This window comes from Ailuropoda melanoleuca, chromosome 5 (genome assembly GCF_002007445.2).
Source record: "Ailuropoda melanoleuca isolate Jingjing chromosome 5, ASM200744v2, whole genome shotgun sequence".
In the NCBI taxonomy this organism is placed as follows: domain Eukaryota; kingdom Metazoa; phylum Chordata; class Mammalia; order Carnivora; family Ursidae; genus Ailuropoda; species Ailuropoda melanoleuca.
The window spans coordinates 395136-413768 of record NC_048222.1 but is presented as its reverse complement, the minus strand read 5'-3'; the positions used below and the strand labels follow the sequence as shown (position 1 = coordinate 413768).

General features: G+C 46.7%; 3 non-coding genes across 3 annotated transcripts; all 3 read right to left on the bottom strand.

Annotated features, from left to right (window-relative positions):
* Window positions 1–5026: 5026 nt before the first annotated feature.
* On the bottom strand, window positions 5027–5098 carry TRNAA-UGC. Its single transcript has one exon. It is a non-coding gene; the product is annotated as a tRNA-Ala (tRNA).
* Window positions 5099–8439: 3341 nt separating this feature from the next.
* Window positions 8440–8512, bottom strand: TRNAF-GAA. The gene has a single exon. It is a non-coding gene; the product is annotated as a tRNA-Phe (tRNA).
* Window positions 8513–14503: 5991 nt separating this feature from the next.
* Window positions 14504–14575, bottom strand: TRNAA-AGC. Its single transcript has one exon. It is a non-coding gene; the product is annotated as a tRNA-Ala (tRNA).
* Window positions 14576–18633: the final 4058 nt, after the last annotated feature.

The window sequence follows — 18633 nt, the reverse complement described above, 5'->3', positions numbered from 1 at the left end:
TAAATATATTGGAATGTATATCCTTTCCATTAAAAGCAACGCAACTCAATAAACCATGTTCATCACCCAATCAGGTCAACCAAGACTGATCTATCACCCACCACACTTCCGTCCTGCACATCTGAGTCCTTCAAAACCTAAGGATACTCTGATGACCCGTGGGCTCTTGCTGGAGAGAAGTGAGTTCTGAGCAAATTTGACTATACCACTACTATTTGAACCACTCTTGTGAGCCAAAGCAAGACTTGGGACACACACTAGTCCCAAGTTCTCCAGTGTCTACAGGTAACAATTCTCAAGTCCATCAAGGTAAGTACCCTGGTAAAGCTCAAAGAGTGAAAACTTCCCATTTTTTCCCACTTCCCCACAGAATCAAATGTAATTCTTATTTCAAACATTGACGACCACAGGGCATATATCAGTAACATGAAATAGACTGCACAGTCAGCAGTGAAAAACAGTCTGAGATAAATAAAATGTGGAATACATGTCCAAGGGAATGTTGATTAGCCTTAAAACAGAAGAAATTCCTGTCACAGAGCACATTACTCTTGATCTCAGGGTTGTAAGTTCAAGCCCCACATTGGGTGTAGAGACCACTTTTAAAAAAATCTTTAAAAAAAAAAAAGAATAGATTTAAAGTATCATGGGTATGCCACCCATCATGGTAATGATTGAATAAAATTTATCAGTCTATTTTAAAACTATGGTTAAAATTTTGGTGAGGAATGAAGTACTTGTATGGCCTCAAATATTTCCCCACAGATTACAAACTAAGTTAATGAGGGGAAATTTCACATTTAGTTAACACCACCAATCAATGGAAAACCCTTATGTGATACACTGAGAAAAGAACATCATTTATACTTTTGCCAAAAGCACATAACCTCCATCCAATCACAAAGAAACACCACATCAGCCCAAATCGAAGGGCATGGGACTCAACAATGGCTTGAATCTTGAGAACCTGTCAATGTCATGAAAGACAAAGAAAGACAAATGGTTGAGAAGCCATTCCAGATTGAAGGACATTAGAGAAACAAGAAAGCCAAATGCCATAGAGGATCCTGAAGTGGGTCCGGGTTGGGGAAAAAGTTGCTCTAAAGGATATTTTTTGTGTTTTTGTGTGTGTGTTTTTTTTTAAGATTTTATTTATTTATTTGACAGAAAGACAGCCAGTGAGAGAGGGGAACACAAGCAGGGGGAGTGGGAGAGGAAGAGGCAGGCTCACAGCAGAGGAGCCTGATGTGGGGCTCAATACCATAACGCGGGGATCACGCCCTGAGCCGAAGGCAGACGCTTAACCGCTGTGCCACCCAGGCGCCCCTAAAGGACATTTTTTGAATGATTAGTGAAATTAGAATATGAACTAGATATTAGATAATAGTATCCCTATTAATGTTAAAATTTCAGAACTTGAAAATTGTTTTGCAGTTTATAAGAGAACCTCCTTTCTCTTAAGAAAGACGCACTGAACTATTAGAAATAAGATATAGAGCACGCAAGTTATTCTGAAATCGTAAGAACATAATTTGCGTGTGTTTACATTCGGAGGGGGAGGAAGACGGAAAACAAACGTGGACAAGGCTGGGTAACCTGTGTACGGTCATTCTTGGCCCTCGTCTTGCAAACTTTTCTATAGGCTTGACATAATTTCAAAATAAAAAGTTTCGTGTCTCCCTTTAACTCACCCGTCGACGGCGTCCTTTCCTCCGCCCACCGGGCTGTCGGGACCAACCGGACGGAGAGCGTGAGCGCGCCCAGGCGTGGAGCGCTGGGCCCCGCGACCAAGTGGGAAACAACGGACGCCACGGTCCCCGGCGCTCCTCAAGACCCGTAAGTGGGTCACCGGCTGCCCCACCGTGGCCATGACCGGGCCCAGCGCTGCGGCCGCGGATCCGCCCCGGGCTCGGCTCGGAGACGCACGGGGAGCGCGGCAGGGACGGAGCGGGCGGCGCGGAGCAGGTGCTACAGGAAGGGCGCGCGCGCGCGCGCGCGTGAGGCCTCGTGAGCGCCGAAGGCGCGCAGGCGGGAGGGGGCTCCGGGCTGCCGCTGCGGCTGCTCCTCGTCCGCGTGCGCGGGAGCGGCGCGCAGGAAGGCAGGGTTCCCGCGCCGAGGCTCGCGGCTTGCAGAGCGCCTCCCGGCACCGCGCGGCCCCGGAGAGAACGCGCGCGGCGGAGCCCCGTTCCCGGTGCGCCCGGGAGCGTCGGCGGCCGGGTCACCGCCGGGTCCCCACGTGCTGGCGGCGGGACAGGTGCTCCAGGTGGAAGAGAGTTCCGCACCTCACGGAGAGGTAGGAACGAGTGTTTCGTTGGGTGTTGAGCTTGGAATTCAAGACCTGGAAAATCAGAAAGGGAGGCAGTAAGCGAATGTTTCCAACTTGGAATGGTTTTCAGGAAGGCAGTCACCGTGTTTAGACAGCTCGGTGTGCAGGGTGTGGGGACTCCGTGCGCGCGGTGACGTCTAGACCCCTTTCACGGGAGCAAGCCCGGGGAACCCAGGCGCGCGTCTCGGGATTTCAGCCCCCCTTTGCAGCGGGCTCCCGCACCGCCCAGATGCGGTTCTTGGAAGCGCGGAGAGCGGGAACAGCCGAGGCTACCGCGGGGCGGGAGGCCCTTGTGCGAGCTAAGCGGAGAGAAAGCAGAGGCTTAGGCCTGGGGGAGGAGGGTAGAGAGGGGAGGAGAGGAGGGTGGGGAGCCGCAGGATTTCTTGCGAGGATGGGGAGGGGCGGCCTGTGAGCCACCGAGTCTCTGTCTGCGCACAAGCCTGACTTAACCTAAGGAGACGTTTGAATTACGACTCACTCGTGTTATGGTTTTTAGCCATTTGATCCTAGACGAGAGAACTGGCCGCATTAGTAGGGCTGCACAGGGAGCCGGGGTGAGAGTCCCAACCGCGAGGGTGGAGAGGACAGTTGCACTTGTTGCTGTAGGGGCTTGGAGTCGTCCGAGTTTGGGTTTCCAATTGAGAGACTCAAATAGCTTGCTCGGACCCCAGGCATTTTGGTAGGTGAAGTCTCCTAGCGCCCATTTGAGTTCATCCGTAGAAAACTCAATGGGGTCTTTGGTGGGATCTGCAAAGTCGCCTGAAACTATAGCTCTGGGGTTGGACCTGGACTTTGGAAGTTGACAGCTCTCTAATTCCACACAACCCCCTCCCCCACTTTAGTGTCCCACGCACTACTTGCTTAAATGCCTGGAGAAAACAAGCAGATAGTAGAAAATATGTGAAATGACTACGTTATCTCCCTCCAAAAAATGCGTCCTATACAAATAATTGGCCCCAAGGCACACGGCCAGGCAGCAGCAAGCAGATTTCTGAAGCCAGTCTGTCTCGCCTCTGGAGTGCCTGCTGTAGATATTTTCCCTGGAGAAGGGGATCTGGAAATAAGGACACCCCAGCCTGGTGGAGGGTGAGAATTACCAACTGGAAACAAATTTCATTCCCTCCCAAAGACACTTTGATCCCACAGGAATTAAGTACCCAGATAGCCGCAGTTTTGAGACACGGAGCTTTGGAATTTCTGAAAAGGTGCTGTGATAAGGGGTGCCTGGGGGGCTCAGTCGGTTAAGTGTCAGGTTCTTGATCTTGGCTCAGGTCCTGATCTCAGGGTCTAGAGATTGAGCCCCTCATCAAGCTCCGTGCTGGGCGTGCAGCAGGCTAGGACTCTCTCTCCCTCTCCCCTGGCAACCCCTTGCTCCTCCCCCTGCTCGCACTCTCTGTCTCTCAAAAAAGGGTCTGTTATGGACTGAATTGTGTCCCCCCCCAAATACATATGTTGATGCCCTGACCCCCTGTGTGACTATATTTAGGCCATTAGGGGGTAGTTAAGGTTAAATGAGGTCGTGCGGGTGGGGCCCTCCTTGTAAGAAGAGGAAGAGACACCAGGAGTATGCACAGAAAGGAAAGGCCACGTGGGGCTACAACAGGGAGCAGGCAGCCCTCCGCAAGCCAGGTAGAAAGGTCTCAGCAGAAACCAACCCTGGGGGCACCTTGGTTTTGGACTTCCAGCCTCCAAAACCATGAGAAGATACATTCTGTTGTTGAAACCACCCGGCCTGTGGTGTTCTGTGACGGCAGCCTGAGCAGACTAATGTAGGTGCCAGCCGCGCTGCAGAAATTCCTGGGAGTGCCCTGGTCGGACAAAGCTGCTGTGATAGGCTCGGCCACGGAAGGACAGAGGAAGAGGCTGTCCTGACCTGCAGAACCATCCAACACACCTGCGTTCTTGTCACCCTTTGCTTTGCATCTCTTTTCCATCGTGACAGAAAAACCTTTTCCTACCTCTTCATATGGGGGCCTTCATTTGATGTTAACTGGGGTTCGCAGGCAATGTTGTATTTAAAGATTTAGAACAATGGTAAAAACAAGATGGCGAAGAAATATAGGAAAATTAGTATTATGGAATATCAGTTGAGAATGTGTTGATCCCTATTTATTTCTTTCGTGTTTGGAAGGCCCCTCATTAATTCCCTGACAATTTTTTCTACCTCGTCCAGCATCCTGTGGCTCGCTCATTCACAAGGACTTGGGGTCCCCTGCCCACTGTGGGACTGAGCTATTGGTGGCACTCTCCATGCAGGTCCTGGGGGTCCTGATAGAGCAGCCATGGGTTTATGCTGCTTTCCTTTTGTCTTTGTCCCAGAAAACGAACTAAAGAACATGTAGGTGGGGCGATGCTGTTTTCTTCTTCGTTGTCTTTCCCTCTCTTTAATAATAGCACGCAGTGGGAACCGAGGTGAGTCGCTCATTCATGTGCTCCGCTTTGCCCGGGGTCAAGAGATGCTGTTATAGGATCCTGTTCTCCCCCTCCCCCTTCCCTTTGTCTTCTGTCCAAGTCGCCTTAGGTGATATGGAGGTTCACAGCAAGAGATGAAGAAGTCAAGGCAATCTGTTAGGTTATGTTTTTTCGTTCCATGTATGCAGGAATGGAACAAGAAAAAAGTTAGGAGTTCTAAATCAGTATTTTTGAAGAATGGCTTTGAATGATGTTAGGTCAGAAAGGGGAAAAAAGGATGTTAAAGTCTGGAGGTGCCGGGGATCGAACCCGGGGCCTCATGCATGCAAAGCATGCGCTCTACCACTGAGCTACACCCCCCTTTGCTGGTGCCCTTTGTTAACGCTTATCTGGAGATAAGTGTTGTTTTCTGAGGCCCTCGATCCCTGACTGTCGTGGTAGCTCAGTGGTAAGGGACATCAACAGCTGCTCTGGGCAGGAGACCTTCAGGAATTAGAGAAGGGGACTGATTCTTCAGAGTGTAGAGCTTGAAGTAGGAGGCAAAAGATTGGAAAGATAATAACCCGAGAAGTTCCCACTGTGGCTTCAAACCATGGTTAGAGTTTCCTTCTCCCGTAGGGTACCACTGGATACCATTCTCCTGGCAAGGAATCAGTCAAGCCCCGGTTTTCAGCTCTTTTGATTTGTTGTAGATAAGGCTGCAATAAGCATAGGGGTGCATATATCCCTTCAAATAAGTGTTTTCATATTCTTTGGGTAAATATCCAGTACTGCGATTACTGGATCGTAGGGTGGGTCTATTTTGGATTTTTTGAGGAACCTTCACATTGTTTTCCACAGTGGCTGTACCAGGTTGCATTCCCACCGACAGTGCAGGAGGGTTCCTTTTTCTCCACATCATTGCCAACACCTGCTGTTTCTCGTGTTGCTAATTTTAGTCATTCTGACTGCTGTGAGGTGATATCTCATTGTGGTTTTGATCTACATTTCCCTGATGATGAGTGATGCTGAGCATCTTTCCATGTGTCTGTTGACCATCCGTATGTCTTTGGAGAAATGCCTGTTCATGTCTTCTGCCCATTTTTAATTGGATTATTTGTTTTCTCAGTGTTGGGTTATGTAAGTTCTTTATAGATTTTGGATACTAATCCTTTATCAGACAGGTCATTTGGAATTTTTTGAATAAAACCAGAAACATTAAGGACAGGTTTCACTGAAAGAGGGACTAGAGAATTACCATGCGTAAAACTGATGTGCGTGCGTGTGTGTGTGTGTGTAAATACCGAGGACAATTATCTTGACAGTTTGATGTTGTAAAATATTAGGCTTATGATGCTTTACAATATTAGGAAAGTTTGCAGAAACATTGGTCAGTGTTTGTGTCGCTCTTGGAGAAAACTGGATATCTGTCTATTGGATTCTCAGGAATTCACAATAAGAAGGTATGCTTTTCTTTCTGTTTGCCCCATGAACAAGATGGGAATTTTTTTAAAAAATCAAATGTCTGTAGCCATCTTCAGATTATGGATTCATTTAATACAAAATTCTTCAGATTTCATCTAAATTTAGAGACAGAGCACATTCATGCCACACATATTCAGTTCAGAAAATCTGCAAATATATAAAGTATATGTTTAACCCATCACTGTCCAAAATGGTAGCCGGAGCCACACTGAGTATTAAACACTTGAAATACTGAGATGTGCTGTAAGTGTAAAACATATGCCAGATCTCAAAGACTTTATTTGATATTTAAAATGTAAAATATATCACTAATAATTTTAAGATTAATTGTTGAATGATGTTTTAGACATCTCAAATTATTTAAATATATTTTTAATGAATATAGCTTGTTTATTTTTAATGTGACTACTATTAAATATGAAATTACAAAAGTGGCTCTCATTTATGGCTTTATTATATTTCCTTAGGACAGCTCTGGCTACAGAAGACATTATCTGCTTAGGTGCTCTTTTGGGGGAATCCTAGAGCCAGAGACTATGAAACACGGTCTTCCATACCATGCAAGGACTTGACAGAATGCACTCATATGAATGATCTCCTTTGATCTTTACAGACATTCCCCTTCTATGTAGACATCATGGACCTCATTTTTAAGATACTGAGTGGAAGACTAATTATGTTTGGGAATTACCGTAGACCTTCCCCCTCAATAGAATGTAAAAGGAAGCATTCCTGTGCTAGACAGTGAAACACGCAGTGATGCTGTTTGTCTGATCAAATATTTTTTAATGAGACGGAATGCAAGCTTCTGAGTTAGGAGGGCTCTGTGGCTAGTGGACAAAGTATGGAATTTCAAGCTCCTGTGAAGTCAGTGTCCCTACCCTGAAGTTGATTCTCACTTTGTACTGATTTTCCACTTGCAACTTGAGGCAGTTTTAACCATTTTCCTCACACAGTGTCCAGAGTTGTCAGGAAAACAGATGCTGTGGTGATGCTGGGTGGCTCAGTCGGTTGAGCATCTGACTCTCTTGGCTTTGGCTCAGGTCATGATCTCATGGGTCGTGGTATCGTGCCCCACATTGGGCTCTGTGTTCAGCGGGAGTCTGCTTGAGGTACTCTCTCTCTCTCTCCCCCAATTTAACCCTCCCCCCTAAAAATAAATAAATCTTAAAATTAAAAAAAAACAGATATTGTGAAACCAATATATTGAAAAGATAACAGTTCGAGATGACACAAGAATGACCTATTATTCCCAACAAATAATTTCAAGAAAGAAGTTGAAGGAAAATATGGGTTATTTGTACCTGAGTCTTGATGACTTTACTGTCCATTTGCCTTTATTTTTCTGTATTCTAGGTTCCCTTATAAATGTTCAACAGATTAATGCTTACTGCAATGTTTATTTTCATTCTTTCCAGAATACCAAAACAGAAATAACTTAAGATGTGCAAATTCTAGACACGGGTGCAAGACTGAAGGAATGTCTTGTCAACAAGAAAACTCAGAATATTCTTACAACCATTTAAAAGCTTAGTTATACTCAAGAGTGTCCCTTATTCCAGCAGTTTATTTTTTATTTATTTTTTAAAAGATTTTATTTATTCATCTGTCAGAGAGAGAGAGTGCACAAGCAGAGGGAGATGCAGACTCCCCACTGAGCTCAGAGGCTGATGTGGGACTCGATCCCAAGACCCTGGGATCATGACCTGAGCTGAAAGCAGTCAGTTAACCAACTGAGTCACTTGGGCATCCCACAGTCCAGCAGCTTAATAATGGAGTGGACTCAAGATACAAACCCGGATTTTCTGATTGCAAAATTGTCCTTGCATATACCACACCCACATACATACATACACCACGTACATCCTACTACATACACTGTAGGGGCTCCTTTTCCAGTTTTGAGGTTTCTGCCCTACAATTCTTGTGATTAAAAACCACCCACCCACCCACACACACACACCATCAAAACAGAAATGAATGGTAAGTGGAACAGCATGTAGCATATTGGAATTTCTTAGATTTTAAAACTTTAAATATTCACTCTGTCAGTTAACATTTCATAGAAGACCTCAGTGAACAGAAACCAAAAGAGAGGGTGACAAAAATGTGAATGTACACTCCATGATCAGAGTTGCAAGAAGAAGTGAGAGTTATAGGTATAGTAGATACACTTTCTGGAATTGTGGCCCAACCTTGTATAAAGGGGAGGTGTCCATACCAAAGCAAAACTGAATTGCCGAAACCCGGGATCGAACCAGGGACCTTTAGATCTTCAGTCTAACGCTCTCCCAACTGAGCTATTTCGGCTGCTGAAAACCACCTTCCTTTAGTCATTCTTTCAGTAAAGTTTTCATTTGCAGGGCCAGGGTATTCTTCAATGTCCGTTCTTATTTTATTCAATGTCATCCATTCACTTGCCCAAAAGGACAGGCGCTCCGCTGAAATCCGTGTGTAGAAATAGGATCTTTGGAGACCGTGGACCAGTTCTCAGGGGAAATGGGGAGAAATTGGTAAAAACAGGAAGGGGCTTTCTGCGTGGTCGCCTTTGGCTGTTCCACAACTCATACCGCTCAGACGATGGAAAGAATTCAAGCTGAAATGAGGGAGTGTCTTCCTTTGGTGGTTTCTCAGCTCTTCAGTGACAGTGCCGCCGGGAACAGAGGATTCCTGGGCACCGGGACTGGGCTTCTTGCTCAGGGCTGAGGAAACCAGGAGCCAGCCGTCTGCTTCCCCTGTCCCTGCCCTTCCTGGGTCTTTCCAGCGCGGACACTGCTCGCCGGCCGGGGCGGAGACCCAGCGCACAGAGGTGCATGGCCTCCGGGACAACCCGCCGGATAATGCAGTCCCTCCCGCGACAGCGTGCCAAGCGTGTTTGTAAACAGAGAAAAGTGAAGGATTGCTGGAGACCGACAGGGAGATGCGTAGGCGTGGTTTCCAACCTTCTCCCAAGGAAAGGACGCACCAGCCCGAGCCACACCTCGCACAACAGAAAGCCCTCCTGGAAACATGAGCCCTATTTCCTGAGGGGTCTTCAAATGCAGGACAGTAGGCTGGCTGGAGAAATGCAGGAGGATGGCAGGTCAGATAATACAGACTGCTCCTGAGACTTGTGCTTGGGCGGCCCCAGCAAACTGCCTGAGGTTTGTTTTCTGCAAAAGCACCAGGAAACAGTACCTACCTGAGTGGCTCAGGTGGTTAAGTAGCTGCCTTCTGCTCACGTCATGAACCTGGGGTCCCGGGATTGAGCCCTGGTTAGGGCTTCCTGCTGAGTGGGGACCCTGCTTGCCCCTCTCTCCTGCTCATGTGCACACACTCCTTCTCTTTCTCAAATAAGTAAATAAAATCTTAAAAGAAGTACCAGGAAGATCTCTGGATGGAACTTTCTCCTGTGTCTTCAACATCTCTCCCCTTCTTTTCTTTTTCCTCTTCTTAGAAAGTTTTTCAAGCCTGCTCCTCCTTAAGAAAGGAAGATGAAAATCAATCAATCAATCAATCTTAAAAAAAAAAAAAAAAGGGCAGGAGGCACCTGGTGGCACAGTTGGTTAAGTGTCTGCCTTCTAAGCGTCTGCCTTTGGCTCAGGTCATGATCCCAGGCTCCTGGGATCCAGTCTCACATTGGGCTCCCTGCTCAGAGGGGAGCCTGCTTCTCCCTGTCCTCTCCACTTGTTCTCTCTTGCTATCTCTCTCTCAAATAAATAAATAAATCTTTTAAGAAAGAAAGGAAGATGAGCCACAGTCTGAGAAGATATTTCAATACTTTAAATTACAGAAGGCTCTTATTTGGGATATGTGAAGAACTTGTACAAAGCTCCAAGAAACGGTTAAAAATCTCAAAAAGAAAGAGCAAATTAGCATGCACTTCACAAAAGGGGATACCCCAAATAGCCAATAAGCAATGTAAAAGGTGTTCAACATCTTTACTAACAGGGAAATTCAAATTTAAAAGCAATGAAATAATACTTCTCTTCACCAGTATCACCAGCAACTTAGAAGAACTGACAATGTCAAGACCCACTGAGGACATGGAGCAACTGGAACTCTCACGCATTGCTGATGAGACGGGAAACTGGCACCCACGCTGGGAAACTATTTGGAAACATTTTCTTTAAGATTTTGTTTTTTTAGTAATCTCTACACCCAACGTGGGGCTCAAACAACCACAAGATCAAGAGTTGGAGGGCCCATCAACTGAGCCAGCCAGCCACCCCTACAAATACAGACTAAAACAAAATATACATAAAACCGCTGACTCTGAGTCTCCGCAATTGCATTTATGCCTGAGAGAAATGCGTGAGTGAAGGGGAGTAGAACGTGCCGCCCCAAAATATACCACTTTGGTATATTGATTATTTGAATTAAAGGTATTTGAGAAATAGCCAGAGCGAGGACATGCTGATTCTCTTTGGTGTCCCTGAAAGCAGGAGATACGTCTCTTATGTGAAAGGTACCTCCTTGTACCAAGAGGGTGGAAGGCATTCTTAGCACCAGAAACAGGGAATTTAGGGTACAGAAAGCTATATAAATAAACCTTGTTCCTTCATCACAATTTACTACCCCAAGCCCAAACCCCTTTGTCTTGTAAATTCTTTACAAAGTATGGTTTCGTTGTTTAAGAGCTATAGAAGCTTCCTGCTTTCATCATTTCTTTGAGTTTCATACTTTTGTGGGGTCTTCATATATATGAAATTAAATTTGTTTTTCTCCTGTTAATTGATCTTACATGAATTTATTTTTATAGTGTTGTTGCTGTTGCCCATGATGCTAAAATTACAGTTTTCTCTGTCAGGGCATTACTAACATCTGCCACACTTATTTTAAACCACAGACCATTAACTTGAACCCAACTATTTGAGAAACTCAGAGACCTTGAATTAAGAGTACAGATGTAGAATTTAGAAACATTCCTAATTATTTTACAAGTCTATTGTCTTACATTAATTTCATTTTTAAACCAGCCAAAGAACCTAGAAGGGAAGACGGGAAAAAATTCCACCCCCTACACTGGAAAGACATGTACAGGAATGCTTGGGGAAGTGTTACACAGGTCAGCCAAAAACTCGGAGCACTCCAAATGGGCTTCACATATAAAATGAGTTAACAAATTGTGACGTGCAGTTTTCATACAATGGAATGCTTCCAGAGCAATGAAAAACTGCTACTACCAACAATATGGGTGAATTCAATTTTTTAAAAGATTGAGTGGAAGAACCCTCAAATGAGTACATGTTGTATGACTCTATTTATATTATTTCAAAACACAAGAAAATCCACTCCATGATGGTAGACATCAGAAAGTGATACAGGTTGTGATGAGGCCCAAGGAAGTTCCCGGGAGCTGAAAACTCTTGGCTCTCTGCCTGAGGTGTGGGTTACCTGGTGCATGCAGGTGTCATAACCATCGAGCTCATTGATTAAGCCTTATGCATTTTACTTTATATAAAACCTTGTTTAAATAACAAGAAAAGAAGAGCGGGGAAAGAAGGATGTCCTTGAAAACCTCCCTGCCTCCAGGACATACTGTCTCTTCATTACGGCTTTTCAAGCTGTGGTCGCCACACTGGTCGCTAAGAACTGGTTTCATCCATCTGTGAGCCTTCGAAACTCTTAAATTCGACGGTGCGGGGACTTTGGACTCCTTTGGCTAAATAAGGTAGAAACAATTTCAGGGGTTTTCCGAATTTCAGGAACAATCGTCTCTGGAGCCAGGAAATGGCATCCACAAGGGACCCACCTTCTGGGTGAGTTTTAATGAAACCCAGAGTTTGTCTGGACAGGTTCTCAAATCCCCATCTCCAGTGGAGGCTTTTTTGCCTTTAGCCCAAATTTGGTAGGAGGGTAAATTTGGATGGGAGGTTTTGGATTATTTTCTCCAAAACTATTCTGATTCTTCTACAGATCCTTTCTCCCCAGCACAGGAAACCTTCCTCCACTGAGGGTCTGCCCCCAGCCGCGTACCACGCCCCAGCCGGGCCTAGACTCTGCCTGTGCTGGACAAGAGCTGAACGGGGAGGAAGGAAACTAGAAAGTGATGTGGAAAATGCCAGCGCGGAGATTCAAGTGGGCGATGAGAGTCCTGGGGGTGCGCTGGGCCGCAGTGAAGTCTTTGGGCGCACACCGCGCAGAGCGGAGGGGCGCCAGGTGCAGGGAGGGGGCGCGGTGTTGGGAGGGAGGAGGGCAAGGAAAAGCATCCTTGGGAGGAACAGAATCTGCGGGCAGATGAGGCTGGGGAAGCGACGCTCACATCCCTCCGCGGCTTCCTGCAGGTGTGAGGCCAGAGGAGCGCTCCTTTTCTCCCGAGGGAGGCGGGCCGGTCCCACCAGAGGATCTGGCCCGTTTTGCCCTGGGCTGTAGCGGCTTCGGAGCCTCACGGTTCTGGGCCGCGGGCGGACAGGCTGCGCGCTCTGGGGACGCGTGAGGCAGACTTCTCGTTTGAAGCCCCGGCGCTGCGCGGGTCGGCGGCTTGGGGACCCACCGGCAGCTGGGCGATTGGGCACGAGCCAGGTGCTGCGAGCGCTGTATTCGTGAAAGTTTTACCTGGAATGTGAGAGAAGCAAGTCCTCATTTCTCTGCTCCGCCTCCTCCTAACCTAGAAAGCGGCTCACCGAAGTGCAGCTTTCTCCCGAAGGGACTGTTGGCACTGGCGAGGCGCGCCTTTCCTTCTCAGGCCTGCTCCTGCCCCAGCACAGGGCCGGCTCACCCTAAGTCGGTGAGGCCCGCGGACTGCAAAGCCAGCAGTCAGGCGGGTGGTTTGTGAGCTCCGGGGGGGGTGGGGTGGGCAGTGAGGGAGGGGGGTGCATTTCGGAAGATCCCCAGGATTCTTGGCTTCTCTCCATGGAGACGAGGCTGCTTTTCTGCTGTCTGGGTGTTGAATACATTGACTGCTTCTTTCCTTTGGTGAGTGAAAATAAGACTAGGTTTTAAAAACAAGGTGGTGTTAGGAGCTTGCATGGTGTCCTGCGGACTTCTGCTGAGGCCCCGTGATGTCAGAATCCGAAACTCTGCGAAGAGCTCTCTGCTCTGGAGACAGGCTGCTCTGCGGTCTGGAAGGGAAGTGTTCCTGGAGAATCAGCGCATTGAGGGTGAAAAGATCTACAGTGTTGGGGGGTAAGAGCTCCTTCTTTGTGGGGAGACGGAGAGATGAGCCGTCCCCCGGGGCTGATGTTGGACATGGGGGTTCAGAATGATCGCCATCTCAGACCAGAGGCACCCGTAGAGCCCCAGAGAAGTACATTTCTCTCGACCTGATTTCAGCTGAGGTGACTGCTGTCTTTTGTCACTTGTAGTTGGCGGTGTAATGGGTTCCCTGTGAGTAAGCTGCAGAGCTGAGGGTCTCTGATGGAAAAGGCACCTCCCGTCGTCCAGCACCGGCCGTGAAACCGAGTGAAGTGTTTCAGTGAAGGCTTCTCAGCCCTCTGCAAGCTGGGCTAGAACGAGATAGAATAATCATCACAATAATAAACCGTAAGAGAATGTGAGTGCTTAACCCTCTGACACAGAATCAGACAGCGTGTCCATTAGGCCACATAGACGCACGTTTCCAGATGGTTTCCGACTCCGCACAGCTGGAAATCGTGTGGTTGGGAGGACTGCTTGCTACTGTTGGAGGCAGCTAGTGAGGCTCTAACAGGAAGCCTGGAGGCCAGCAAGAAGGAGGCCACGGCCGGCTGTGGGGAAGGTCAGAGGCCTGTCCTGGCCGCATCCACGAGCAGCCAGAGCCCACCAGACAGGCCCACAATGGCGGCGCCTCGACCCCTGAGCGAGTGAGGAGGAAAACCCCCCCAAATCCTGCTTCTAAGAAATCCCCACCCCAACTAATGAGTATTCCACACCCTTGTAAACAATTGTCAATAAAAGATAGAAGCCCAAACCCCAGGGCGCACAGCTCTCCTTCGAGCTGCCTGCTCTCGCATCTTGGGACGGTATTTTCACTTTAATAGACTTTCCTGCTCATGTCACTCGTCCACTGTGTTGTGTCTGTCCTTGAATTCTTTACTATGAGACCAGGAACCTTTGGCAACATCTTCTCAATGGGCGGGGTCGGGGCCTTGGGGCCTGGGGTCTCCCCATTCACCTGACTACACGGCAGCCTTCTGCAGCCTCCTGTTGGGGGCCCACATGCCCGTGACCGCTGAGACTGCTGGCACAGGTGTGGTGAGTAACAGATTAGCCAAGAACTTCCGTGCAGGAGCAAAACTACCTCCTGTGTCCCAGAGAGGCTAAGAAAGAACCGGGGCAGCCAAGACAACTCAAGTTTGTCAGGAGGTATTTGGGGTGCAGGTGGAGAAGGGAAACCAAAAATGGAGGTGCTGGGGATCGAACCCAGGGCCTCATGCATGCTAAGCATGCGCTCTACCACTGAGCTACACCCCCTTGCTCTTGCTGGTCTTTCATAGACCTTGGATGACCCCCTATGACTGCCATTGTCTGAGTCTCAGGACTAAGTCAACAAAGCAGAACCGCGTCATGTTCAGTTCATTGCTTCTGAGCTCCCTGCACTGCATCCCTTCTGCGGCACAGCTGCTCTGGGAGAAAGGTGCCAAGTGATAGAAAAGCTCCTCACCCGTGGTCAGCTCAGGATCCGCCCTCCTCAGAGCCGGCTTCCCCTCGGACGGGGCCGCCTGGAGCACATCTCCATCCCACCACCTGCGTGCTTCCCCGCAGAACATTCTCTTGCAATTTTTCTGAGTATTACTTCAGGTTTTCTTTTTACTCTTGAATACATCAATGTTTTACATAGTAAAAAAAATTAAACTGACCCAAGTGTGTGTACAACTACTCTAAAACTGAATACACACAGAAGCAAATCGATCATAACATAATCACACTGAAAAGAAGAAGAACAGATCCAAGTACATGTTTTACACAGTGCTTTGTCTTAATCGTAAAGACGGGGAACAAAGGCAAACATCTTAACCTCTACATAGCAGATTTTTTTTTTTTTGGTAGTGTTTAAGGGTATAGAAGTTCTGATATTTTGTGTGAATTTATTTTCATTTGTGTGTATCTGTGTGAATTTGTCTTTGTGCGATTGGAAAAATGAATACATATTTGGTGTTGGAAATCAAGGCCCTCTCTGGTAGCGAAGGAAGTAAGGAAGGAACAGCCCTGTTGGCTCTAGATGGGAATTTGAGGCATCAGTGTGAAATCATACATATATAAACCCGCCACTTCCCCAGATTTATCTGCTAACACAGCCTAGAAGAAATTATACATCTGTAGCAAAAAGCAACGCTAGCCCATTTTCTTGATTTATTTTTTTTAGATTTTATTTATTTATTTGACAGAGAAACAGCCAGCGAGAGAAGAAACACAAGCAGCAGGAGTGGGAGAGAAAGAAGTAGGCTCCCAGCAGAGCAGGGAGCCCGATGTGGGGCTCAATCCCAGGATCCCAGCATCCCAGCATCACGCCCAGAGCCAAAGGCAGACGCTTAACCACTGAGCCACCCAGGCGCCCCCATTATCTTGATTTTTAAATACCGTCGCCCACTAAAAGGAACCAGAGATACTTTTGGGAATCACTGACTCTAGGACTGGACCGGGGAAAGTACAAGATGAACTTAAGGTATCTTTCTGTGCTAGAATGTAGGTGCTTAAAAATGATGGGGAAAATTCAGAAGGACCCAGAAGCCAACTTGAAGGGCCTCTCTCTGGTCAAACTGGACACACTTTGAGCATAAGTAATGACAAGTGATTATAATCCTTGGATACTTAAATAAATAAATATGGAAGAAGGGAAGATTTTCCTTATGGTGGTGTGTGAAGTAATAGTAGAAGTAATACTAAGGTTAGAAAATCACCCCTTGGGGTGCCCGGGTGGCGCAGTCATTAAGCATCTGCCTTCGGCTCAGGGCGTGATCCCGGCGTTCTGGGGTCGAGCCCCACATCGGGCTCCTCCGCTGTGAGCCTGCTTCTTCCTCTCCCACTCCCCTGCTTGTGTTCCCTCTCTCGCTGGCTCTCTGTCAAATAAATAAATAAAATCTTAAAAAAAAAAAAAAAGAAAGAAAATCACCCCTTGGCTGACATCAGAGCAATGATAGATTCGGGCAGAATTCATACATCAGTGCTAAAAATAGCTACAGGTTTGATGGGGATCAGGATCTTATATAGTCTCAGAGCATTTCCTTATAGGTTACTCACTAATTACAAGGCAGAATGATAATTTTAAGGGGAAGAAACCTGGTGAACACAACCTTAACCAAGTGATCAAAGCCAACTTCACTAATAATGGGAAAAACTGACATCACATGCCTCCTGGTGTGATGGAGGGAAACACCATTTCTGGATATCCCTCTCAAATACTCACAACCTGAGTCTAGTCTAATCACAACATAAATTGAAGAACATTCTACAAAACCATTGGCATGTGCTGTTCAGGAACCTGTCGATCTCATGAAAAGCAAGAAGCTTGAGAAACCATTCCAGATTTAAAAAGACTAAAGAAAAACTAAATTCATATGTGATGCTGGAATGGACCCTAGTTTGGGACAGAAATTTCTATAAAGAATTTTGTTGGTAAAATTAAAGTTAATATGGACTGTATATTAGATAGTATTATTTTACCAGTGTTAAATTTTCTGAATTCGAAATTTGTGCCGTGATAAGGAAATGTCCTTGCTCTTAAGAAATATATGCTGACATGTATAATAAAAAGATTATGATGGAAGTTTACAATAAAAAGATTGTGGATAAAAAGACATAATGTCCAAAAATGGTTTTCAAATAGTTTAGAAAAATAAGAATATCTCTAGGTAAGTAGGTAGGCAGACAGGCAGGGAGGCAGATGGATGGGTAGGTAGGTAAGTAAGTAGGTAGGTAGATATTGAGAGAGAAAGAGAGAGAGAGAGAGAGAGAGAGAGAGAGACAGAGACACCTGGGTGGATCAGTTGGTTAACTGTCTGCCTTTGGCTCAGGTCATGATCCTGGGATCGAGTCCTGCATCGGGCTCCTTGCTCAGTGGGGAGCCTGCTTCTCCCTCTGCCTCCTGATCCCCCTGCTTGTGCTTTCCCTCTCTCTCTGCAAAATAAATAAGCAAAATCTTTTTTTAAAAAAGGATGATAGATTTGTTGGTTATTGAGGGAGAGGCGCACAGTGCTCTGGAATGATCCCAGCCTTTGGACAGTACCTGCTTCTCAAGTGGTTCCTGTCCTATTTAAAATATTGCTAAGCAGAACAAAGATGCAAATTTGCCCATTTATAATATTAGAATTTAGCAGGTGTTTCGCTCTGTTTCCCTTTCAGACTAAGGACAGCTGAAAGAGATTGAATTTCTTTCTCAGAGCTGGGAGGCAAAGAGGGGCTGCTGTGGTTGGGAAAGAAGCAGTGATGATGGGAGACAGAGTGAGGCCTTGAGTGGACTAGGAATTTTGAGGCATGCCTGGGAAACGCAGAGCAGAAGTATGGCCGGGAAACGGTGGAGGCAATGACTGTTCTTTCAGGACAGTGGAAATGTCTTAGACATCTGTGGACTAGTTGTCTTGTTTGGGTGCCTAATAATTTCCATTCTGACTCATACCAAAAGTTTTTTTTTTCTTTTTTTGCCATTTCTTCCTAGTAGCATGTTTGATGGTAACTGATATTTCTGGGTGTACTTTTAAAAGAAGGTAGGATAAAAGAAGGGCATGTTGGAATTGTAGAGTACGAAATAGCTCAGCACATGCAGGCTCTCTGGTGACTTAAAGCAGTTGTCTGTCTGTCTGTTTTCATGTTTGGCAGACTCTGGCTTCTGGACAGCTGTTGTTTTGGGGAAGCATCCCCCCACCGAGTCACCTAGCGTCCTGGCTTCTTGTGGGACCAAAGTTTTGGTGATGGAGAGAGGAGGTAAGTAGAAAAGTCAGGGGGACCACTGACAACTAATGAATCATTGAACACATCAAAAACTAATGATGTACTGTATGTTGGCTAACTGAATTTAAATACATTTAAAATTTTTTAAAAAGAAGAAAAGTCAGAGGGAAGGCTTTTTTAAAAAAATATTTTATTTATTTATTCAACAGAAATAGAGACAGACAGCGAGAGAGGGAACACAAGCAGGGGGAGTGGGAGAGGAAGAAGCAGGCTCATAGCGAAGGAGCCTGACGCGGGTCTCGATCCCGTAACGCCGGGATCACGCCCTGAGCGTGAAGGCAGACGCTCAACCGCTGTGCCACCCAGGCGCCCCAGAGGGAAGGCTTTTGATTCCTCCTCCTAAAACTTCACAGAAAGGAAAGGAGGCTAAAAGTACTTTTCCTCAGACCTCTCAATTTCTTCGTCCCTTTTCTGTCTTTCCTTCTCTGGATGGTGGTGGGAAATAGAGGCCAGCACGACAGATTCGGGGGCATGGTGGCCCACTCGTTTTGAGCTCAGGGCGTCCTAGGCTGAGTAAGGGCTCCGAACACAGCAGGTGTCCGCCCCGGCCCCTGCGTTCCTTACAGGGAAGGAGTGTCTTTGCA